The sequence below is a fragment of the Podarcis pityusensis genome (genome assembly GCF_964106645.2).
Source record: "Podarcis pityusensis genome assembly, chromosome: 5".
Classification (NCBI taxonomy): Eukaryota; Metazoa; Chordata; class Lepidosauria; order Squamata; family Lacertidae; genus Podarcis; species Podarcis pityusensis.
The window spans coordinates 15,640,233-15,666,104 of NC_138032.1; the positions used below are offsets into that span (position 1 = coordinate 15,640,233).

The 25,872-nt window shown below is 42.1% G+C and overlaps 1 protein-coding gene and 1 long non-coding RNA gene across 12 annotated transcripts in view; one reads left to right on the forward strand and one right to left on the reverse strand.

Annotated features, from left to right (window-relative positions):
* MECOM (MDS1 and EVI1 complex locus) overlaps positions 1–25,872 on the forward strand; it is a 470,671-nt gene that overhangs the window by 38,848 nt on the left and 405,951 nt on the right. The window lies entirely within an intron of this gene.
* LOC308478550 overlaps positions 1–25,872 on the reverse strand; it is a 56,064-nt gene that overhangs the window by 28,889 nt on the left and 1,303 nt on the right. The gene's annotated exons all lie outside the window — the stretch shown is intronic.

Genomic DNA, 25,872 nt, shown 5'->3' on the forward strand with positions numbered 1-25,872 from the left:
TGGGCCATCATCAAATGCATCAAAATGCAATACAGCTATCCTTCCACTTGTGCGTGATCAACTTGTGTGTGACCATGTATATGTGCGGTCCTGGAAAATAGTTAAATAATTCAATTCAGACCTGGAAATGGCTGGAGAGTCCTTGTGGCTTTCAAGGAGACCCTCTCTGGAGCCTGAAGACAACGTCAATGAGGGTGGAGGAAGCTCCAAAGAGACCAGAGATGCAGTGGGGCTTTGTTTATGCTTCCCAACCTCCCCACCTAACAGCTGATGTGCAGTGTAGTGCAGCTGCAGCCACCGCTCTCCTGCATGTCCCCCATCCTCCTCTTGGCCTCAGAGCTTCAATTCTAGTTTGGATATTTTTGGATACAGTATTTTTGGTATGGATTGAAGAAAGAACAGAAGAGAGGGCATTTAGAGGGTGCTCTCCACTTTGCATAATTACACCCATGCCTGTGGGGGCCCAGAATGTAACCCTTGTGTAAGTGGGGAGTCACCTGTATTTCATAAGAAACAGCAGGCTAAATAAGGGATAGATTGTGGCTAATGTTTTGTGCACACTGCTTCCTAAACCAGTAGTGGGAGTGTACTGGATGCAGAGTAAACAGAAGTGTGTACACAGCCAGAGTCAGCAGATCTGTGAACTCTGAACTAATGGTTGTAATAATGAGTACGTTTGTGAGCACAATTCAAAGTGTTGGTGCTGACCTTTAAAGCCCTAATTGACCTTGGCCCAGTATACCTGAAGAAGCGTCTCCACCAACATTGATCAGCCCAGACACTGAGGTCCAGTTCTGAGGGCCTTCTGGTGGTTCCGTCACTGTGAGAAGTGAGGTTACAGGGAACCAGGCAGAGGGCCTTCTTGGTAGTGGCGCCCACCCTGTGGAACACCCTCCCATCAGATTCCAAGGAAATAAACAAATATCTGACCTTTAGAAGACATCTAAAGGCCCTGTTTAGGGAAGTTTTTAATGTTTGAAGTTTTATTCTGTTTTTAGTGTTCTGTTGGGAGCCGCCTAGAGTGGCCGGGGAAACCCAGCCAGATGGGCGGGTTATAAATATTATTATTATTATTATTATTATCATTATCATCATCATCATTATTTGGAGGGAAACTCTGGGGGCATTCCTGTGGCAAGATATGCCGGGATAAGCAGCTTAGGTAGGATACAGTGGATTTCTGGCTCAGCCAGAGTCAAGTCCCTAACCCCAGCTCAGCCAAAGATATTCCGGTGTAACTTGCTCATCCTGGCTTAGCTGAAGTTGGCTGAACTGAGGCCAGTTTAAGTCCTCCAAAGTGATACTTCGGGGGTGGTACCAGAGAGAGGTATTTAGGCTGGCTCCTAATGCCATTCACCTTGATCACATGACCTGGCAACCTCTGCCAGGTTTAGGCAGAACAACAGCAGCCCTACTTCTGGACAGGGTTTGGATCCAGCCTGAGTTTCCGCTGGCTTAATTTATACCAGTTTGCTTTAGGGCAGCTTCTTGTATACAGTATAGCTTTGCTCCTTATGTCTTATTTTCATAACTGCAGAAGTTCTTAGAGATGCTGGTTCTTTAATTTTTCTACAGGATAAACCTAGGGTTCTAGGGAAGACAGGTTTTTGAGTCACTTCCTCCAGTTGTTGACCTCTAAGTCTAATGTTAGCAATGAAGGAGATCTCTGTTGGCACAGGTAGGCAAAAATTGCTCTTCTCTGTTGACGAGTTCCTCCTTGAAAGAGTTCAAAGAGGAAAGGGTATGTACCTTGTCACAGCACACCTGTGAATTAGGTTGCTGCTTTCCCAATTTTACAGAAAGGATCTGTAACTGAGGAATTTTGCAAACAGGCACACCAAGTGACTGCATGGCAGAACTGCTGTTTGAACCCAGGTTTTCCTTACCTATAACTGACACTATTTTTTTTCTGAACCATACTAGCTTCTAATCTGGGTGTATATCCACATTCAAATCTGACAACACCAGACTGTTTCTTCCTGTGATCTGAAGATTCAGTATATATCTGGGAAACTGGAACATGCCTCTGAAGAGGTGAAAGGAAAGAGATAAGATGCCTTTCTTGTGATGCTTGAAACACATTCTTTCTTGTAATCAGAGCCCTAATTAGGGAAAATTACCTATTGGAAAAAAGAGAGTCTAAAAAGGGGCCCCAACACGTCTTCCAGCAAACTCGAAGACAAAAGGAAGTTCTTAACAATGGGTCACTAGAGATGCATTTCCGCTGCACTTTTTAAAAAACAAGCTACTGTCCAGTTGATGAGTGGTAGAGGCAAGCAAGCCTTCTTTGATGAGCCATCTCCTGCTTCCTGATATTGTGACCCCCTTAACAAATGCTGCAAGCTAAAATCAGCAGGTCTTCACAGTGCCACATACATGGGAAGGCTATCTAAGAGATGCCTCACTCTCAGGATATGGTTGAAATCCTGTTTTGAGTCAGGTTTTACATCCTTGACTCTGAAATAATATTTTCATACTGCAAAAGCCAGTGGTAAGAAACACACAGGCAGGTTTCTGAAATGTGTAAACAACTCTGCTTTTGATGTGATACCTCCAGATGACTTTGTCTGAAGGGACAACTGAGAGCTTGGTTGTTTGCTTTTCCTTATAGGTATTTTTTTGGTAACACTAAAGGTGCTTGCATTGTGGCTTGGTTTCATATAAATTACTTTGTTTTAGTTACTTCCTAACTAGGGCCCAGATGCTGATCAAACAGAACTGGATTTCCCCCTCCCTCCCAACCATTGTTACACTGTTACTGGAACCTATTTTTGCCATATTTTGGCAAAAATAGTGTAAATTAAAAAATGGGCAACAGTTAACCTGCCTGATGAAGCCTGAGCAATACTATCCTATTCAGTCTCCACCCCCAGAAAGTCTATTGGTGCTCCTTGTCTTGGCACAACAGTAAATGTTTCCCGGGCAGGCTTGAGGCCTTGCTGGGCAACAGTGCAGTTTTAGGCTTTGCTCACCTAGCCCCAGCTCACCTGTTGAACCACCATGATTCTGTTCCTGAGCCTTGCAGAAGGAGCTCTGGGCATCAAAGGTGCCATCTAGCTGCAATACCAGCCTGCCTGGGCAACCAATCAATTGATCTGCCACAGCCCAATGCAAACACACCCCAGCCCTATAAAGCGCTGGCTTCAGTGCTAGCTCCTCAGTCTCAGCAATTGTGAATAATGTATTTACAGCCTAGAGTTGTAAAGAGAAGCCCCAATCTGCAGCCGCCATCTGCATGTCCTTCAATTCTTTGGACCCACCTCCAAAATACACTGTATCGGGACCAAGAGGCATTCTGTGGAAATGAAGATGGTGGCAGTTTCAGCTGCTTGGCCTTATGCTTACCTTCATAGCATTGGACTGAGATGCAAATACAATTCCTAAATACTCCCTGCCAATGCCTATCCCCAGTGCCCATCCTTTTGCCCTACAGCAAGCTTACTTTGGAGAGGGCCCAGCAAGGTGGTGCTGGAGGACATCCTGCCCAGGACTCCTCAAACCTGGCTTCAGCCCTGGCCATACGACAGAACTGGACCTGCAACAAAATGTTGCAGTGTGGAGTGTTTCTGTTCAGGATTCCAGACACGCCACTCTCTCTCCATTCTTTTCTGCCCTCCCTGCAGCTGTCAGTCCATATTCTTTGCTCATAGAACGTCCTCAGTCCATAGTAGGATTTGGGGATGGTGGTGGAAGGTGGTTCCTCCTTGAGGGTTTTGAAAAAACTTGAGTATAGTTCTGCATACCACAGAGATCCACCTTCTGATCACTCTGTGGTACCTCCTAGTGGTGCAGCAATAAAATGCTAAGCACATCTGTAAAGCTAATCAGGGTCTGGTATGGTTTCAAATTGGATGGGGGGGGTGACCCTTGTGGCCCCTTCTAACTCTACAATTCTATGATTCTATAAAGGCCAGCACGTGAACAATTGAGAATGATCACTATTAGTATACAATGATGTCCTTTTTAAAAAAACAAACAAACATAGCTTTTGATTTATTCCTACTTTATGGCTGAATTTCCAAGGATGCTTTTCAGAATTATTTAATGAGAATCCATGCAAATGCAGAATGTCCCTGTAATTTAGGAAATGGCATGAAAATTGGTCTGCTTCACACTAGTTTAAATTTGAAAAGGGAGAGTGGAGGGTGGGACTAGGGGAAAGGAATAAGTGCTGATTAGCTGAAATGTGGCTGCACATTACTCAGATATAATTATGTTTGCAATACATCATAGTGATACGGGCGACGTTTATGCCTTTCGCTTTTCAGCTTACGTACCTGGTAGCATATGGTTCTACAGAAACTGTTTTGATTCAGCGCCTGTAGTAGCATATGGCATAAAAAAACCGCCCCTAAAGTCAAATTGAAAGTACAGGCCAACCTCAGTCCCCCTAGGACCTTCCATCTACTGCCAGCCGGCCGAGCTAGAATCTGAATTGGTGTCACTGTTTCACTCATCATGAAGAGTTTACATTTGGTTTGGGACTCTGGTGCGTGAGGTTATGGATGTAAAGTCAGAAGAGATATGGCTACTGTAATGTCTGCGGAGATTCTTGTGTCGATAAGGTCAGCAGCAAGTTAATAGATTTTTATCTTCTCATCACATGAACTTAATATAGTGTAACTGTGTGAGGGGAGAAAACCGCCCCACCAATTTCTCCCTCTTGCCATTGTTTCCCAATACGTTTAGGGTCCATGTTAAAAAAAAAGTTATTTCTTCGTTCTGTATTTCGATTCAGGCAAAATTAACTTACGTTGCAGTCCTGTACACACTTACCTTTAGGTAAAACTGATAGAACTCTGTGGGACTGACTTCTGAGTAGACATGCATAGGATTGCGTTGTTAGACTTAAATGCTAATAAACTGTCAAGACATTTACACCTATTGGGACATGAATAATGAACTGCTGGTAGACAAACAAGTTTATAACTCATATGTACTTTATAGATAGTGTTTAACAATTATAATAACAAGCTCTGCCTCCTTTAATTAGGTTTTCTTCAGGGAGAGCTTTTCAGGTTTCAGTCTGGCAAAGGCAAGACTCGTAAGTAGTCTTAAAGAACTTTCATATAGACCCTGTCTGCACTATACGTTTAAAGCACTATAATGCCACTTTAAACAGCCAAGGCTTCCCCCAAAGAATTCTCAGAAGTGTAGATTGTTAAGGTGCTGAGATATGTTAGGAGAGCCCTATTCCTCTCACAGAACTACAATTCCTAGAGTTCCCCGGGAAGAGGAATTAACTGTTAAACCACTCTGAGAATTATAGCTGTGAGGTACCGGTAAATAGGGTCTCCTAACAACTCTCAGCACTCTTAACAAACCACACTTCCCAGGATTCTTTGGGGAAGCCATGACTGCTTAAAGTGACACAATGCTACTTTAAAGGTAAGGGTAAAGGTAAAGGACCACTGGATGGTTAAGGCAACTATGGGGTGCAGTGCTCATCTCGCTTTAGGCCAAGGGAGATGGCGTTTGTGCACAGACAGCTTTCCAGGTCATGTGGCCAGCATGACTAAACCGCTTCTGGTGCAACGGGACACCGTGACAAGTGTCAGAGCGCATGAAAACACCTATTTATCTACTTGCACTGATGTGCTTTCAAACTGCTATGTTGCCAGAAGCTGGGACACAGCAATGGGAACTCACCCCATCACGCGGATTTGAACCGCCAACCTTCCGATCAGCAAGCCCAAGAGGCTCAGTGGTTTAGATCACAGTGCCACCCGCTCCCTGCTTTAAATGTATTGTACAGATGGGGCCATAAACCCAAGGGTATGTTTCAAACAAGCAAACCAACAGCAACATTTGCTGTGACTGCCTTTTAAATAAGCATAGTAATAGTATTAGAACATGTTGGTTTGTTTCAAAACCAAACCAAATCCAAAAGCTAAGATATTTGTTTACTTTATATATTTCTCATCCTTTCTCCAAGTGATTCAGGGCAGTATCCCTGATTCTTTCTCTTCCCTACTTTATTTGCACAACAGTCATGTCAGGTAGATTAGGCAGAGAGAGGGGGGGGGGGAACATGGCACAACGTCAGTCATGAGCATTGTGGTTGAGTAGAGATTTGAATGTGAGGGAAGGGGATTGGTGAAGGTTCCCCCTGCTCTACCTAAAGGGCAAACCTGGTTCTTTTTCTTGCCAGATTGCTGGTATCACCAACCATGCAGATGGTTGCACGGTGCAGGATGGGTTGAGCCTGCATGTCCCAGAACCCCCTTGTGCACCCCTTTTAGTCCAACTGTGTAGGATATTTTTAATCTAAAAATGTCTGCCTGCTTTCACCTTTATGTACCTTTATGTATTCTGTGACTTCACCAAGTAGTCCACATGCTTAAAAGCACATTTCTCAACCATGAGGACTAGAAAGTTGATTCTTGTTTTAAATGAGAGAGAGATTCTAGGGCTGGTGAGTTCTGTGGGCAATATTTCATTCTGTAGCTTCCCTACACAGCCGTGGCATGGCCCAGCCCAAAGATATTCTCACAAGATTCTCTACACCGATCTCATATAATCTCTAGCCAAATAAGGATTTTGTTATATATGGGAGAGAGCCTATCTTTTTCTTTTCTGTAGCTGGTATATATAACAAAGCAAAAGAATGAGAGAGCTCTTCAATGGAGCTTTCAACAAAAGCAAGTCAATTTACTTAAGCAGTGCCAAAGAAATGATGAGCGCTCTGCCGCTGCTATGCTACCTTGTGTGAAACAGAAGCAGAACCAGAGGCTCAGTGTTTGTTTCTTTTTGCACTTGCATGCATGAAGAAGCTGGGGCCCCAGGTGAGAGTTGGCAAATTTCACCAAAAACATTGACACAAGGGGTGAACATGCTGATGAATGGAAAAGATACTAGCGGAGTGGAGCGGGGTGGGGTGGGGGTGTGGAAGGAAGGTGAGAAGTATGGAGCAGAGGTTCCCAGACTTATTTGGCCTACCGCCTCCTTTTCAGAAAAAAAAACCAACAACTCAGTGCCTCCCTGGAAATCTACCTTATTTAAACAAACAAACGGAAATATGCAGTGACAAATTTGTGTTCTTTTATGTATCTATATTTCTACCTACGTCCTACAATAGTAAAGAAAGATTAAGAAGTCACTATGGGGTGGACCAGAGTGAAGCCTGCTGGCTTAGTCTGACCCGACCCAGGGGTGGGGTAAGCGCTGTAGCCTGCCTACAATTGGCTAAATAGTCAGGCAAGCTATGATCCACTTCCCAGGCCTGAGTGAAGCAAAAAAGGGACTCCCCCATGCCTATGCCTATGACCATGCCCATGCCCATGCCCATGCCCATGCCCATGCCCATGCCATAGCTTTGGATTTTTATGGAGAGCAAGGCCAGTCTCTTTGTGTCTCTTTTTCCAGCTCCAGCCCCAAGACTGTATCCCAAACTGCAAGCTAACTTGTTTCCTCTTCCTGGCCAGGCAGAGGACAAAACAGTGAGTCATTCCCCACACACATAACACACACCTTTGCCCATTCACAAATGTAGCAGCTGCACTAGTAATGCAAGGACATGCCCAGGCATGACTGGGCTAAAGTCTTGCTGGACTAGTACCTGTGCTCTTGCTAATCCTGGGTCTTTTTCTAGTCAGTGTCACTGAGCTGGAGGTGTGTGAGCTCCGTGAGAGATCATTCAAACACCCCCTGACCCAGATTTGTGACCAAATGCACTCTCCGCAAGAGGTTTAAGCAAATTGTGATTCCCCAATGTGTATGTGGCTACAATGCAGCATTTGTTTGTTGTGTTCACACTTCACATTTTTAGCATACACTTGAAACATTTCGGTTATATATCTAAAAATATACACAAAGTAGCCCCTAGAATGATGTTACTTCCTTCATCTCTCGACTCCAAAAATGGCTGCCCTCCTCGAGGGCTACTTCTTCTCCCTCTACCTCTTTTTGTTTGGCATCTGTTGTTGTAACCAATACAGAGGCAACTGGGTTGGTGGGGGCAGTGGTGGATGTTCCTGTCATCCCTTCCTTCTTTCATAAAGGTAAAGGTAAAGGTACCCCTGCCCGTACGGGCCAGTCGTGACCGACTCTGGGGTTGCGTGCTCATCTCGCTTAAGAGGCTGGGAGCCAGCGCTGTCCGAAGACACTTCCGGGTCACGTGGCCAGCGTGACGAAGCTGCTCTGGCGAGCCAGCACCAGCGCAGCACACGGAAACGCCGTTTACCTTCCCGCTATAAAGCGGTACCTATTTATCTACTTGCACTTAGGGGTGCTTTCGAACTGCTAGGTGGGCAGGAGCTGGGACCGAACGACGGGAGCTCACCCCGCCACGGGGATTCGAACCACCGACCATACGATCGGCAAGTCCTAGGCACTGAGGTTTTACCCACAGCGCCACCCGCGTCCCTAATCCTTCTTTCATAGTTGGTTGTTAACTCCTTCTGTGCAACTGCAGCCCTGGGACAAATATCCCGTGATGGTCTTGAGAAGATTGTAGAGCTTAGGTCCCTTCCTCCTAGCTCCCAGCCTGCTGCTGATCAGACACATTCCAAGTTTTACAGCAATCTGTGCCTAGTACATTTCAGATCCAGCCCTGAAATCCATCCACCATCTCTTGTCATCAGTAAAAATCCATGAAAGGGACACTGTTGGGTCAGACTGACTGGTAGGCCTCAGTGATCAAACGTGTCACACCTGTCTTGGCCACTAGTTCAGGTGTTCTAGGTCAGCTCTCGCTGTGGTTATCAATCGCTGACAGTTGACAGTTTAATTTTACACCACAAGTACCTCATTACTTGTGTAGGCACTTGAAGAACATGTGGGCACTGGATTGGATCAGTGATCAATGACAAAGGTTGCAGAGGGTGCAAGTGGTAGCTGTAAAAGTGAAGGTCTCCGTGCATGAGTTGGCAGTGGTAGGGATACATGACAAGGGGAGTTTAACTGACAAACAGTCTGTCAGGTCGAAAGGAATGGAGAATTGCCAGAGAGCTGGCTGCACGTTATAAAATACAACGCATGTTTTCAAAGGGAGAAGAAAGAAAAAGGTCCTGCTTTGAAGGGGAGTGGTGGAATGGGGTGTTGTTGCTAAACAAATGTTAACTGATGTAGGGATCTGATTTTTTTTTTTAATAATTCCACTACAGTTATTCATTTTGTGACACAGAGACATCTAGGTGCTTAAGAGGTTTTGTTTTAATTAAAGGCAGGATGCCATTTTGTAAGGAGACATGCAGGTGTTCTAGGATAAAACGGTAGTGCTGCTTTTAAGAAGAAACGGCAGTCCCACGGCAATTTCACTCCTTTCCTTCTGAAACAACTAGTACTACTTACCCCTCTGTCCTGTAACTGTTACGTTGTGTGCAAGCAGCAGCCAGAGATGTGGAGCATGGACAGAGTCACAAATGTCTCATGACAGTGGGACCCTGTGGGAAGGAGTGGCAAAGGGCTGTAGCTCAGTGGTGAAGCATCTGCTTTGCATGCAGAAGGTCCCAGGTTCAATCCCCAGAGTCTTCAGGCAGGGCTGGGAAATAGCCCTGACTGAAACACTGGAGAGCCACATTTAGTGTGGATAGTGAGCTGGAAGGGCCAATGGTCTGACTTGATATAGGGCAGCTTCCTATGTAGGTCTGGATTTTACAAAATAAGAAGCCACATCCTAACAGACTATAATTTTTAGCTCCATGTCTTTCAAATAATGATGCTGGTAGCACGGTGTTACAAAGAAAGAGAATTTGGCTTAGTGCTATTTTTGGCAACATTGGGCCGCATAACATGTGCTAATTTGCTTCAGATTCATAACTTTAAGAGACTCTTGCCAAAACATGTTAAATAAATAAATAAATAAATAAATATTGACTACTGTATATCAAAAAGGAAAGGAGAAGTGGATCTGTGCCCCCAGATGGTTCACAGTTCCATTCAGGAAATATCTTCAGTTAATAGAAATGCTAAAATTATGCAACTGCTGTCTTGGAATATATTGCATTTGCTTGCATTTGCAATCATGCTTGTAGGTATTATATACCGCTTCTCAGCTGGACTTCACAAAGTGGTTTACAAAAGACTACAGTGGTACCTCGGGTTAGGAACTTATCATAGAATCATAGAGTTGGAAGAGACCACAAGGGCCATCGAGTCCAACCCCCTGCCAAGCAGGAAACACCATCAGAGCACTCCTGACTTAATTCATTCTTGAGGTCCGTTCTTAACCTGAAACTGTTCTTAACCTGAAGCACCACTTTAGCTAATGGGGCCTCCTGCTGCTGCTGTGCCACCGGAGCACGATTTCTGTTCTCATCCTGAAGCAAAGTTCTTAACCTGAAGCACTATTTCTGGGCTAGTGGAGTCTGTAACCTGAAGAGTATGTAACCTGAAGCATATGTAACCTGAGGTACCACTGTATTACAAAAGACTATTGCAACAATGAAAAGTTCTGTCAGGATGAGATTAGGATGTACCAGGTATCCAGCTCAGCTGGCTGATTACCGGCTTGTCCCCACCCCGGCTCAGTTGAAGATATGTAAGCATAATTTGCTCATGCAAGGTGAGCCAGCTGATCTAAGGCTTGTATAATTCCAAAAAGGTGTGTGTGACAGAGCCAGGGCCTGAGAGCGGGGACTTAGGCTGGATCCTTAGCCCATTTAGCTCTATTTTAAAAACACTATTTAAAGTCTTGTTTTCCTTGCTAGGTTTAGGCAGATAAGTGGCAGCCTAGCTGCTGAATGGGGTTTCCAGTAGGTGTAATTTTAAGGTGGCTTAATTTACACTGTCTTACTTTATGGCAGCTTCTTGTGCATAGGAGTGCTCCCTAAGCCCCCCCCCCCTTTAAATGTCATAATAAAAGGGAAGCAGAATGGTTGTTTTAGAACAAGTTGCAATTGCTTCTTCCCACCATTTGGGGCAAGATTGTCCTTCAGAAGCCCCTATGGGGACAGTAGGGGGAGGGGAAATACCACTGGGAATGGATGGGGGCTGTTCCATTTCTGAAGCTCTCTCTGGGTGTACTACTCCATGCATGCAGGAAGGTACCGGGGATGAACCTGTTGGGTCTGCCCTTTCTGGAAAGCAAACCTCTGTGATACGGAGACTCTACTCAGGCTTCCAACTTGCACATAAAGCCTCCAGAAGTAGGATGTGTTCCTCTAGTCCTCTCTGTCTGGCTCATCACACCCCTCCATGGGCCGCACTCTTTATGCCATCCCTCTTTCATGCACTTTTGCGAGGCTTAAATGTTCTCTTGTCTTCTATTTTATTTAGTTATTTATTTAAATCATTTCTATACAGCTTCAGTTTACCAAAGGAATCTCTCAGCAGTTTTACTTGCTGGAATAGAGAATGGAGGTATGTGTGTAGAAACCTCTGGCTTTGGCATGGCTGGAATGTAGTCTACCATACAAAGGGAGGAGTCACTTCCATTTATCTGACCCTACCCATTTTTGCTTCCAGCCCCATCAGGCACTGGCATGTGGACCCCACTAAGGTTCCACACAAGTGGGCAAGTCCCTTGGCATGAAAAAGGTTCCCAATCCTTGGTGTAAAGTAACTCATTCTGGAAATATACGAAATTGTTTATTTATTGAACGTATGTATGCACTGCCCTTCATCATATTAGAATCCTGGGAGGTGTGAAATCATAAAAGGAAAACATACAGTAAAATGACGGAAAATAGAGGATGAAAGCAGCAAGCAGAACCTTAAAAACAGACTTAATTGGTAACGCATTAATTAAATGCTCATGTAGATGTAGATGATTTTGCCTGGTGCCTAAATAATAGCAATGTTGGTGCCAGGCAAACCTCTTTGGGGAGGGCATTTCATAGCAGGGACATGTTGCCAAAAACAGCCCTCTTCCTAGTTGATGTCTGGCACATCTCAGTTGAAAGAAGTATGTGGAGAAGGGCTTTGGCAGATGATCTTAAAAAGGAGGCAGGTTGATATGGGAGTTGGCACTCCTTCAGGCATTTGAGTCCCAAACCATTAAGGGCTTTAAAGGTAAGGGCCAGCACTTAAAACTGGACTTAGAAGTGAATTGGCATAACGTGAGCCAAAAGGGCCGTGTCAATTAGAATTCCTGCAGCAACTGAAGCTTCTAAATCTTCAAACAATAATGCATGGCTAATTTGCACAGTGCAATCCTATGCATGTTTACACTGAATTGAGTTCCATGGAGTTTGATGGAGTTCACACCCAAGTATGTTGCAACACAATTCAGAAGTCCTGCTGTGGTTAGTGGAGATTGCTTCCAGGTAAGAGTTCGCTGTGGGTAAAACCTCAGCGCCTAGGACTTGCCGATCGCATGGTCGGCGGTTCGAACCCCTGCGGCGGGGTGAGCTCCCGTCGTTCGGTCCCAGCTCCTGCCCACCTAGCAGTTCGAAAGCACCCCTAAGTGCAAGTAGATAAATAGGTACCGCTTTATAGCGGGAAGGTAAACGGCGTTTCCGTGTGCTGCTCTGGTGCCGGTTCGCCGGAGCAGCTTCGTCACGCTGGCCACGTGACCCGGAAGTTTCTGCGGACAGCGCTGGCTCCCGGCCTCTAGAGTGAGATGAGCGCACAACCCTAGAGTCTGTCAAGACTGGCCCGTACGGGCAGGGGTACCTTTACCTTTACCTTTAAGAGTTCACAGAATTGCAGCCATGAGCATCTTTCTAAAGTTTTGCCTCTTATATTCCTTTTCTTTGGGTTGTTGCCAGCCCCCTCTTTCTTCTCTGTCTGTAATTGCCCAACAGTGATAGTCCATGTAAAATCATATATGGGATGACTGGGACATAAGTCAGTTGATCATGTCTTCTGATTTACCGAGGACAGTCTATTTTGAAGGAGTTCTCTTCTTGAAGGGCCGCTGGGTCCAAGTGTGATGTAAGTTCAGATTAAAGATACATGAACCATAAGAAGGAAGAGGAGGAGGAGCAATTAGCACCTAGATGGAAGACTTAGCAGGCACATAGGTCACCTGGTCACAGTTTCTCTTACCATCATGAGATGTATGACATTTCTCTTTAACTTGGTGTAATTATTTCTTAGTTTGCATATGTGTGTGTGCACAAAACTATGTCCTCTTTTTTTGGGGGGGGGGATGCATAAGGAGGCACCCTAAACATGTGGAAGAAAAGAGCTGGTTAATCCAAGACATGTAGGCTATTTTCCACAGTGTGAGGTGTTGACCTTTACAACAATCCCATCTCACATCATGATTCTCGGAATATGGTAGAACTGATTGTTTTAACTTAAGGTACAATTTGACTTAGCAGCGAGTGTGGCCATTTTTCTATCTGAAAGATCTTTGCCGTTATGCTAAATAAATGGAATTTTATGTTCATTATTCAAAGAGAAAAAGTGGCTTTTCTTTTTTTTCTAGCTATAGCTTTTGTTTTCACTCTCTTCCACAAAATTTGGCCGTTATTGTTCTGCAGATATATATATACATGTATGAGAGGTATGTGTGTGTATGTGTACATAATCGCCTGATATCATGAGAACTTTATGGGTTTTGTGCAAAGTAGCCAAACTGATTAAAGGCAATTGGGCAAAGAAAAAAACAAAAGCCCTTTGCATTTCCAGTCTAAGAACTTAATGTGCTCCCTTTGAACCCAATGGGATTTAAATACATCCAAGTAGTAAACCCTTGAAAAATGTGGTTTATGATGGAAATGCTGTGGGACTCTTTGCTGCAGTGGGCCTGTGGAGCAACAGTATATTACCTAGTCCAGCTTGCTTCTCCCCTTTATACGGATATGACATGTTAATCATGAAGTTGGGGCAATTTATGCTTGCTAATGTTTGAAATTGGAGATGGCCTCTGGGCATTGAAAGACTGTGCTTGTGTGTGAGTGTGTGTCAGTGACATGCCAGCAATGAGTGTGAAATATTTTCTTGAATATGAGCTTTTGAGTTTTCAAGGGGCCAATTCTATAACCGATGTAAAGCATTGTTAGCACCATTAGCACCAGTGTACATTTGGTACCCATGAACATTTTTTAAACTTAATGTGAGGAACGTAATAGTGAAAAATCTTTGCTATATTTACAATTTAAGATTGTAAATTAAAGATCAGCTACTAGATACCCAGGGCTAACGACACGTACAACCACATGCTTCCCTCAAAGACCAATCCTGAGGCAGAAGAGCCCTAAAGTGGCTTGCAAACAAGGGACAGTGTCCAATGAAATGCTTCCAGTAGCACAAGGATTGTAAATGAAAGATCAGCTACTAGATACCCAGGGCTAACGACACGTACAACCACATGCTTCCCTCAAAGACCAATCCTGAGGCAGAAGAGCCCTAAAGTGGCTTGCAAACAAGGGACAGTGTCCAATGAAATGCTTCCAGTAGCACAAGGACTTTTAGCTGTGCAACTGAGCTTCCCTTCCCTCTCAACTCCCTATGAGCCCACCATGCATCCTCTAAATTTGTTCTAGGGTTCTCCTAACCCCCTGGAGCAGATTGGAGAAGGGTATGGTGAGTGCTTAGGAAGAGGAGAGAGAGAAGTTCCAAGCAGAAGCACTTCATTGGGTATCACCAATAATATCCGAAGAACCAATTTCTACCATGCAGTCATAAGAGAGGTTGCCGTGGGTACTTCCACCTGGATAAGTTAGGTGTGTAGCTACCAGTGATAGGGCCCTTTTGGCTGTGGTGCCTAGGGATGGGGAGAAATTTGGTTCAGTTCACATTTTATTATAGACCAACCTAATTTGCACTTCTTGAGACAGTACTAGAACCAAAATGCATCTATCCTTAAAACTTGCTCTATTCCAAACTACAATACTACAAGGAATAGCAGAGTCCATAGTCTCCTCATCTGGGCCATTTTCTTGGCTCCACACACATTTTTCAAGAGCAAAAGAAATTCCAATGTGGTGCAGTGCTTAGAGTGCTGGACTAGAACTTAGGAGGCCTCAAATCCCCACTTGGTCATGAAACTTACTGGGTGACCTTAGGTCAGTTTCCACCTCTCAGCACTGGATTGTTGTGGGGATAAAATGGAAAGGGGGAGAACAGGGTATGTTACCTTGAGCTCCTTGGGGAAAAGATGGGATATAAATGTAACAATGAATGAATTCTTAGTATTCATCTATCTATATCTATCTATCTGTCATCTATCTATATCTATCTATCTATCTATCTATCATCTGTCTATCTATCTATCTTATATAGTATTTTCCTGAATTACTCAAAGGATGTAACATATTATTTAGTTTAACAATGTTTAGAACTGTTTTGCAAAGAATGCAAAGAATTACCGGTAATGTGGCATTATAGATGAAGTATGGGTGTGTGCTGAGAGATTCAGACTGTATGCATAAATAAAAAATAAGATAAATGAGCCAAAAAGCCATACAAACTAAAAAGAGAGGCATATAGATAAGTCTGGACTATAAACTAGCAGAATGAGGTGGTCGAATGTACAGTACCGCTGTAGGTGGAAGTGTAGGGTTATCAGTGAAGAAATCAGGAATAGCAGATAAGCTTCTCTGACAGACAACTTTATGAAATCCTTGTTGGTATCTTGATCATTTGCATAAGTTTCTCTCTTGATGTTGCAGTCTCTTGAGTGCTTAGCACTAATGCACAAAGCTAACTTTTGTTTATGATACATAATGGGTATGGGTGGCCATCACTGTTACTATCATGAGAGCATTCATTTTTGGATGTTGGCTGGAGTGAAATGGTGCAATGAGGGATGAAGCGGCAGATATTAAACATGAAAATGAACGGGCTCAGAAAATGATCTGCAAACGAAAGAAGCACATGCACAAATGGAGAGGGCACATAATGCAAGGTTAAACTATGGACAATTTTGCTCCCACAAAATATAGGGATGGCTACCAACCTGGATGGCTTTAAAAGATGATTAGACAAATTTCTAAATGTGAATTGCTGCGTATCAGCAGCAGCAAGAGTACTGTTGCACCCGGATTCTGCTTACGGGCTTCCTATAGAAATCTGGTTGACTACCATGAGAACAGCAAGCAGAACTAGATGGGCCTTTGGTCTAACCCAGAGGTTTTCAACCTTTTTGGGTCCACGGCTCCCTTGACCAACTACCTTTGTTCTGCGGCACCCCTGTGGGCTCAGGAGCCCAGTTATGTCACCCCTTGCCTGTAGAGCTGGCAGCCTGTCAACTTTTTTCAAAAACCCTCCCTTGTGGAGTGTGCCCTCAGCCTCATATTCTCTCCCTTATCTTTGGGAGTCCTCTAGGCAGGTGCAGCTGCCACGCCTGGTCTCTGAGCTGCCCCCCCACACCCCAAAGAGAGGTGCCTCCTCACACTGCCCCACAGGGGCCTGGGAAGCACCCCCTGGCCAGCCCCAGAGGCACCATTTGCCTGCGGAGCTTGTAGCCAGGGCTGCTGCAACAAACAGCTGTGCAAGCCTTTGGGAGGCAGAGACATGAGAGGGCATCAAAGAAGGGAGGGAGGGAGGGAGGGAGGGAGGGAGGGAAGGACAGAGGCCAGGGTTGCCTGCAGCACCCCTGAGCATCATTCAAGGCACCCTAGGGTGCCACGACACACTGGTTGAAAACTACTAGTTTAACCCATTAGGGCTGTTACATCCTTATGTTAGGCAGGTATAGACCTGATCAGTAGTTTGGATGAGAAACCACTGGAAGCCCCATAAAACATCTAGATGTACATATAATGAATAAATCTCAACATTTGAAAATGAGAAAAGAGTATCGCTGTCAACTCTTGATAATTTAATGAGCTTTAATACTGATTAGCATAGAATGAGATGCTGAGGTCCCCCAAATTCTCCTATCAACCTTGACTGTTGGGCATGCTTGGCTGAAGCCTATGGGAGTGGGATTCCAACAACATCTGTGAGACTACAGGCTCTCAATCTCTGCATTAAGACAAATGATGAGGGATTTAAATTTGCCAACAGCAGAAAGAAATGTAGGAACAGAGAGTGGTCAAATCCTCAAGGGTAAAGCTCTTACTTGACAACTCTTGGCTATATTTTAGTATATACTGGTACTCTCTTTTTATTAGTGTAACATTATGAGACCACAAGGTTTTTTTTAAAGTTTTGATTATTGAATTTTTTTTAATATACTGAGCAAATAATACTAACCATATTTTTCAGTCAATAATTAAATAATGAAACTACTCATCTAAGACATAATTATACAAAGAGAAGCCTTCTTTTCCTGCCAGCGCAGTTTATAAGTGACTGCACACACTTGCTTAGATTACTTTATCTATACATCAGATTGACCAGATCTCCAGGTTTGGTTTCAAAGACCTGTCGTGTCTGAATAGCAACAAAGAGGAAGAAGTCCTTTTAAAGAATCATTTCTTTTAACTGAGGAAAAAGATCCTCAAACTGTGAAGCCAGTAAATGCTATAAAATGAAGGCCCCTTGGCTCTTGCTTCCCCCCTCTCCCCTGCCCCTCCCCAAAAGCATTTTATAAGCTCAAGTTGTAGACAAGAAAGGTGATTTGAGTAGCAACACAAAGCTCTCTCCTGAACGTGGCGAGCACATCTGACCCTCAGTTGCTCTGATGCTGCCCATATTTGGTGGTCTTTAATTTGGCATTACATACACTGTGCTTGTCTGCAGCTCCTATGATTCAAAATTCTCCATGGGGTCTAATGTACAAGGCCTGGCCTGTTTTCATTGGGTTTCCTGAGCTCTCCTTCATTCTCCCCAGTGTCGCAATACAAAGACACTTTTGTCAGCCGAGGTTGGACTCTCCTCAAAATCCAAGCACTTTCAGGAAAGGACTTGGAAGTCTATCTTCTCAGTTTCCATACCCCTTTGCCCTCTGCTCTGGCATTTCAGTTTGATTGGTTGTAGAGACCTTTCTCTTTCTTCCTTTCTCTTACTTCAAGTTAAGTTGATCAGTCTGCTTCGGAATCTATCATACTTTTAAAAGTGTATCAGTAATCAACCAACTTCTTTTTCCCCTGTAGTGGTGCACATTTGAAAAGTCTTTTAACTCCTTATTTCACTGGCATAAGGTCTAGGACAAAAAGCCATGATAGGAATGTCAACCAATTATTATTATATTTTATGTTCATTGCCACAAGTTTAGTAAGAAATTTAATCCCTCCTGGGGGGAATGAAAAAAAAGAAGCTGGCAGAAAACCTTCCATTTGTCTTGGCAGCTTTTAAGCACCTGCAATTCGATATACTGTACTTGAACATGTAATGTGCTAATGTTTTAGAAGAGGGTGGCTTTGTATTAATAAAGCGTGCTATATATATATAAAAAAAGATCACACATTGCTATAAAAACGACCAGTTCTGTGAACTTGTAGCTTATTCAGAGCCATAATGATGGAGTGGAATGTAGAAGTTTAATATTGGAAAATATATTTGGTTTGATGTGTAGAGGATGCCAGGAAATACTCCTGTTTATGTAGCTATACAGCTGTTTAAAAATTAAAAACAGAGAAGAAAATATTAATAATCAAACAAGGAAATGCTAGGTGCTATTTTTGAATCCATTTTTGTGCCAATATAGGGCAGCCAATATAGGGCAACCACTCTGGGGCACGCTAGGATGACTTGAGAGAATCACAAGTGTGTTTGCCGGAATAAGCTAATACAGTACAGTAATGTAAGGATTCTGACATCCTGGGTGTGCCTCCCATGGCAGCACATAGATCTGTTGTATCTTGGTATTGGGTGTGACTGATCTAATCCATAAACTCCCACTATCCCTATCTAAGAGTGGCCATCTATTTTTTTCTGGCAACTGTCCTAGGTAATAACTTTCCGTATTTTGTCTCTATGTTGCTTTCTGGGGATATATTGTTACAATTTTGTTAGGGTGAGTTGCTAACATACCAGTAGTTATTATTCAGGATCTAGCTCCTACTCTGAGATCTCTGAAAATCTCTGATTAAGGCAGCAATCCTAAATATACTTACAATAAGGATTGAACCCTATTGAGCATGAAATAACTGATTTCCAAGTAAACAGGTATAGGATTGTGCTCTGTGCTGTGTGTGCTTTGTTTATTAAGATTAGCTACAGAGGTCATTCTTAAGTGCCAGCTAAGTTGGTGAGAGCAAGGGGACAGGGCCTTTTCAGTGGTGGCTGCATGGTTGTTGAATACAAGCCTTTGAATGTCCCTTGAGAGCTCATTTGTTCCAGGCTGCATTTCTTTCACAATGTTTGTATGATGCTAATTCCTGAGACTATGTGCTTCCTTACAATACTGTGTTTTATGGTTTGACCATTCAAATATATCTTAATTGATCCCCTCTCATTGTTGTATGTCACCTTGTTAGAGCTATGCCCTTGAAGGGAGTATATAAAAACTTTAAATAAATAAATAACTGTGCATAAAAGTAAATACACCTGTATGAACACTGAGGTGTTATGTAGTAGGATATGTAATTTGCAATTTCACAGAAACATGAGGCTTATTTTGAATGGTTGACAAAAGAGTTTAGAGAAGTTCAGGACGGTTCATTATTGCAATAATGAATGCAGAGAGAGAGGAGGACTTTCAGGGAGTTAAAGGCAAAGACCCTTAGACAGAGATCCTTGGAGTGAGGATAGGGATATTACAAATGAGTAGGGATGTGGGAGAAATTAGTTTCTGTTTGTATTTAAAGACAAACTTGCGTAATTTGCCCCTTCTGAAACAGATGTGAACTGAAACAGTCAACCTTCAATATTCATTCTTCTCTGAAGAGAAGTAATGTGTACAGATATCACATATTACTGTAAAGTGTGCATTTCATGCATATATTAATAAAAATAACATACAAAAATGCATGATATTGAAAGAAAATTGCACATAAAATATGTATGTTGGGATAAACATACATTAAAATGCTGTTTCATTTTCATGAGAACCTTTTTATTATAAAAAGTTGAAATGTGGAGAAATGAACTTAAGATTGGTAAACGGAGAAACTGAGAGAAGTTGAGAGATTTGCCCATCCTTGCAAATGAGCTCCTATTTTTACCTGTGAAGTCTCAGTGGTTATGCTAATTACACTCAATGTAGAGGTGTTGCCAAATACCACCCTTATAGGATCCCCATGGAACTTTTCATGTGTTTCTGCTCTAGACATGTAATGTGTGTTCTGGGATGTGTAAGAGTCAAACATGTCTCCATTTTTAATTCAGAAAAAAACACACAAAATGCCTCCACTATCCATTGTTTGAGAATAACACTTGCTACTGTTTTTAATCTTTTGGACATCTTCACTATAACTTATTTGTAAATGTATCAGAAGGCATGCTCAGTAAATGCGTGGTTTGCTATTTTGCGTCTACTTGCCAGTGACTTTTAGTAGTTTGAAATATTTTTTACATATGAGAAACAGGAGATTATTTTGATTGCTGCCACAATACAATCTTAGTGTTTTAATTCATAATTGTCAAGGGTGATAATAAACATTGCTAGACTTTGGATTGTCAGCTTTATTTCTTTTACTCTCTCTTTTTTAATGCACAAGATCAACATTCAGTGAAAGCAGGGTATTTTCCCATTTAATATGTTTTTCTTTTTTTTACTTGTGACATTTGCATCTGCTATTTGCTTGTTAACAGTGTTAGAACAATAAATGCAGAATATGTTCAGTTTTTCCATTTCTCCCCCTTAGATTTGCTACAAAATCTAAAGGGGTGTCTGGGGTGTGTGTGTGTGTGTGTGTGTGTGTGTATATATATATAGAGAGAGAGAGAGAGAGAGAGAATTTGTTTAATGCAGTTCTGTCCTCTGTGAGTAATCCAAATGAACCATTGTTTTGCATTTACAAAAGGTTTGACAAAGTATAAGGAAAGATATAAATGGAACCCCAGAGATGGAAGCATTTGGCATCTGTTAAAACATAACATATGAAATGATATGTCCATTGAAGAATCCAGCAGAAAATATTATTTGAAACCAGGCTAGTTTTATTAGAAATAAAGCTTACTTTTGAAAGCAGCTTCTATTTGGCCTCCTCCACATTGCACCCTTTTTGTTGAAATAGGGTTTTCTCAGCGGCATACATACCCTATACCAAAGTAACTGAATTTATATATTGTTGTAAATGTTTGAGAATTGGATTCTTGAGTTTTGAAATGAAATGACTACAGTTAACTGTATTAAGTGTAGCCTTGAATTTGACAGAAAATAACAAAAGCACTTATGACAACCTCTGCAAATGCTTAAATACTTTAGTTGTGATTGTAAGCAATAAATTGTATTATAAGAAGGCAGCCTCTAGCAGATACATTCCTAGGGGACAGCCTGAGCTTTTGGGACATTAAAAAACATCTTACAGTAATGAAATTCTGCACCATTTTGATTTAATAGATAGTTCTTTAAAGAACATGCAAACTAATTCTAAACCACACTGTATATACATGTACATGCTCTCTTATATAATGTATAAAATTGCTTGTAGAAACTATTTAACTTTAATGGGGCATTTCTTGAGGGTATAATAGGTAAGGTAACAGCTTTAATTATGATTTATACAGCAGAGAGCTAATATATTCTGCTAAATTAGGTAACTGTTGGTGGGTAGTGTACTTTTAAAAAAGTAATTAAGGGCCCGATCCTGAAACCGTTTAATCAGAGAAGGAGTCCTGAATGAATTTTAGCAGGGCTACTCACATGAATAAGAACTCCTGAGCGATCAGTTTTAAATAATTCAGTTAAATATTTTTCTTTTAGTCTTCTTTCTAAGGAAAGGTTTATGGCACATATACCCCACTCTCTAATCCTTGAAAATACAATGTATTCTGCCAAACATCCTGGTAGTCATCCATCGAGTTTATGATGATTTTCTTCATTGCGGCCAGATGATCAGGTTGTAATTCTTGTCTTTAGGCTTCAAAATTCCCAGGTTCTGCTTAGAACTCTCATATCAAAGAGTGAACTCTTGCCTTAATCTCTCACAGCAGCACCATATACTATTTCACCTTAGCAAAGTGTCTTCAGAGGAGAGCAGCTACCTTCTCAATCAGATGCACCCCCTGACTAGGGTATAATCAGCATTAGTCTGAAGGGAGCTGCTTTACCCACCCTTAGAGTTTCTCCAACAGGAGAACAGGAACCCTTATTGGCTATTTTAACAGTATGGGTCATTACGTTATATGTTCCTGTTGTATGCTTAGATTGTTTATTTGTGTTTGTCACCTTGTTAGGAAATCTTTCTTAAAGATGAGATATGCATATGCTAAATACACATTCATCGATAACTGGAAACACTGCAAAACTAAGGCAGCTTTCAGTAATAATAATAATAATCTTTCAGTAGTAGTAGTGGTAGTAATAATAATAATAATAATAATAATAATAATAATAATAATTCTATACCGCCTTTCATCCAAGGCTCACAGAGTGGTTTACAATTCAAAACACAAAAAATACATAACATAGAGCAAACAAAAACACCCCACCACTTTAAAAGGCCATAGATTGTTTAATTAGCCAAAGGCCTTGGAAGGTGCCAGGCGAGCCTCCCTGGGAAGAGCATTCCACAAGTGGGGAGCCACCTTGGAAAAAATCCATTCTTGTGTTGCCACCCTCTGGACCTCTAGTGGAGAGGGCACATGAAGAAGGGCCTCAGATGGTGAGCACAGATTCCAGGTTGGTTCATATGAGAAGAGGTGGTCCTTGAGATATTAATGCTGATATTAATGTTTACACATTAGCTAGGGAGTGAGTATGGTGAGTGCAGTGTCACTGAAGGGTTAGCTCCATGCGTTTCTTCTCATCATGAGCTTAAATGGAACACCTGAAGATGGTCTTCTCAATGTGTCCTCTAGTCCCCCACCTTTTTTTTTAAGGGGGAAGAGCTGAGCCGTTTGGTTCTACTCCATTTTGGCCTAAGGTATAGAGTTTTCATACCAGACATATCAGGCATAGCTAGCATGGTGGCTTCCAGATGTGTTGGGCTCCATCTCCTCTCATCTCCAGCAAATATGGCCAATGGTCGGGAATGATGGGAGTTGCAGTCCAAGACAACATCTGGAGTGCATCATGTTAGACTCCTGCATTGCACATATTGCATTGCACTCATCACTGGAAGAGCATCCATTACCCTGGAAAGTATTTGAAAATTTGTTGCACTGAAAAGTAGTCCTAGTGTTTGTTTGGCTGTATTTCTGTTTCACCTCAAATGAATGTAACCACAATTACAAGGACCTTGTGACATTTCTCTGTGGAACTGATTATGTAAACTCACCCTCAGACTAAACAGGAAGAAGATAATGGGTTATCAGATGATCTTGAGTCAAGCCACTTTTCATTATTACTTTTATTTTTTAAAAGCCATACAACATGATGAGTCATGCTTTGGACACTTTTGAATAATTCTTATCAGTATGTGAGAATGGACTGAAAAACAAGGTCCTCTTGGCAGGATGAGGTAACTGGTTTACTATGAAGGTATATACTGGAAGGTGACCCTTTGTGAGGATATACCTTTAAATATCTCAATTAAATGGGACTCTTCGCAACTGTGATTTCTCTACTCATTTGCTCACTGTTTATTCTGCTGACCGAGACCAAGGAGATATGGAAAACTCACCGAGATTGAGCATACACATATTGCTCTTTGCCTTAGGATGTGGTAAATAATTTATTCTTAAACTGGAAAAACATGGATTTATTTTTTTTACATATAATCACAAAGAATGCCCTCTTTGACTTGATCCTCATTTGCAATCATGTCCTTTCCAAGTGAAAAGTCTATTACTTATGTGGGGTAGGGGTAGGGAAGTGTTTAATTAACTATGGAAAATGTACCTGCAATGGAAATTGTGAGTTTTCTTAGTCTTTCCATTTAAAGTGCCTGAGAAACAAGGGTGAGTAAGCCAAGCCTCCTCTTAAAAAATGTCTGTGTAATCTGTGTATGTGTGCACATGTATGCATATATATGTGTACCTAGACTTTTAGGTCTCTCTCCATTACTCTTTAAAAGCCACACAAATGACTGGATGAACAAATACATAAATAATTCTGATTTATTCAAGAGTCTCATCTATTACACAGACATCACTATGGAATGTGCTTTTCCTTCTACAAAATGAGCATGTTGGATCTTTAGTTCTTTACTCAAAATTAAAACTAACATGTCAAAGTTTTTGAGCCAGTTTTAGGTTAGTTCACTTGCTTACTTGGCTAAGGATTCTCTTTCTGTATTGGAGATGTGGGCACGTGGTGATATGGGTTGACGAAATGCAAGCTTTCTACTTGTGCTGAAGATGCTGTGTACTGTAATTTATTTGCCATGTGCCCATCTTTCCTTATACCTATCATAATCATCCCACTTCAGTGAACTTTTCAGTGCTATAGTAAATTTGGATTGAATTGCAAATAGCAAATCAATTCCAGGATTACCAGTCCAACACAAGCAGTTCAGTCTGTGTTTGCCAAGTATATGTTGATTTGGCTGTGTGGCTATGCTCTAGGAGACAGAAGCACAGGTCAGCCCTAACACTGTTCTTTTTAGAAAGCAATCCCTGGTTATAACAGCAAAAAAAATGCTATTTGTAGTGTCCTATGGAAAAATGCCCAGAATTTGCTGGAAATAAACAAAATGAATCAAGGGGACGGGGGGACGGGATGGGACATGATCAAAGCAACATTTCTGAGTTGCTTGAAACGTAGGCAGTAAAATGTTTGAGCCAGCCATGTGGAGTTATATGAGTTTTACACAACATTGCTGTTGACAATAAAGCTTAAATACTAACAACAGTAAATACAGAAATGTAAAGTGCATATGTACACAATTTGTCACATTCAACATATCTGGTCAAACTATGTCCAGTGCAAAATTGAATTAAAATGTGCACCTTCTTGTAGACACTTTTGCTGTTCCATTTAGGAGGGCATGTTGACTTGAACATAGTTGAGCCACAGCCTTCTACATTGTTCCCCTTCTTCTCATTTATTAACGGCATAAGTGACTCTGATCCTCCTCCTCCTCAGTGCAAACTTGGCCTTGCTGAGAAGTCCTGTTGGGGCAGGGAACGGAGGCATGACTGTCATGCATTGCTTACGGGGCTCTAATCACATGCAACTTAACCAATGTGTTGGCATGTAGCTTGTGCTGAATACCTTCAAAGCAGGGAAGGGCAGGGGGTAGCTTAAAGCACAGAAGAGACACATGCGCTTCCCATGGGCATCTGGTTGGTGACTGTGAGAACAGGATGCTTGATTAGAAGGGCCTGATCCATTATGTTCTTAGGACATTCAGGACTCTTTTCCTGTCCAAGCTCCTCCAGTTTTCATATTTTCCTTTATCTAGTCTTGTAGCCCTAGGTGAGAAATGGCATGGGGAGGCAGTTTGTGGAGAGTAGGGGTGTTGTGGTCTGGGGTCACATGGGGTTGAATACCCGTTACTATTTCTGCAGCAGGATCTCTGCAGTGTTCTTGTCTCCAGCATCCTAGAGTCACCCAATCAGCATGAAAGGGGAGCCTTTTAGCCACCGTGTGATTCAAAGCTAAGCATTTTGGAGTACTGAAAACACAAGGTGCTTCAATTTCAAGAGAATGGTGTGCAAGTTCTGTTACTTACAATGGAATTTCTCAGAAAACACAACTTAAGCCACTTCAATAGGAGATGCTGGAGCTCTTTAAATCATTTGCTCAGGGTATGTATATAGAAAATAGTAGATGTAGGTGAAAGGCAGTACTGTACATTGAGATGAGTAGCAATCATTGCAATGCAGCTCCAATTATTATTATTGTATAAATATAAAATTATTATATAGTCATAGAAGATTGTATAATCTTAGAAGGGGGCATAGCTGTGAAGGGCAGGACTATAACTATCATGAAGGGATCCTTCTGAATTTGCCACTACACTATGGTGAGCAGGTGAAGATGGTTTAGCCCACCTATCCTTTCTACATTTTAACCCCCAGTTTTTATATAATAACTAAACAGCCACACAATTATAACATGTGGGGAAGTGGCTATTCTCATTTTAGCTCTGAACATCCAGA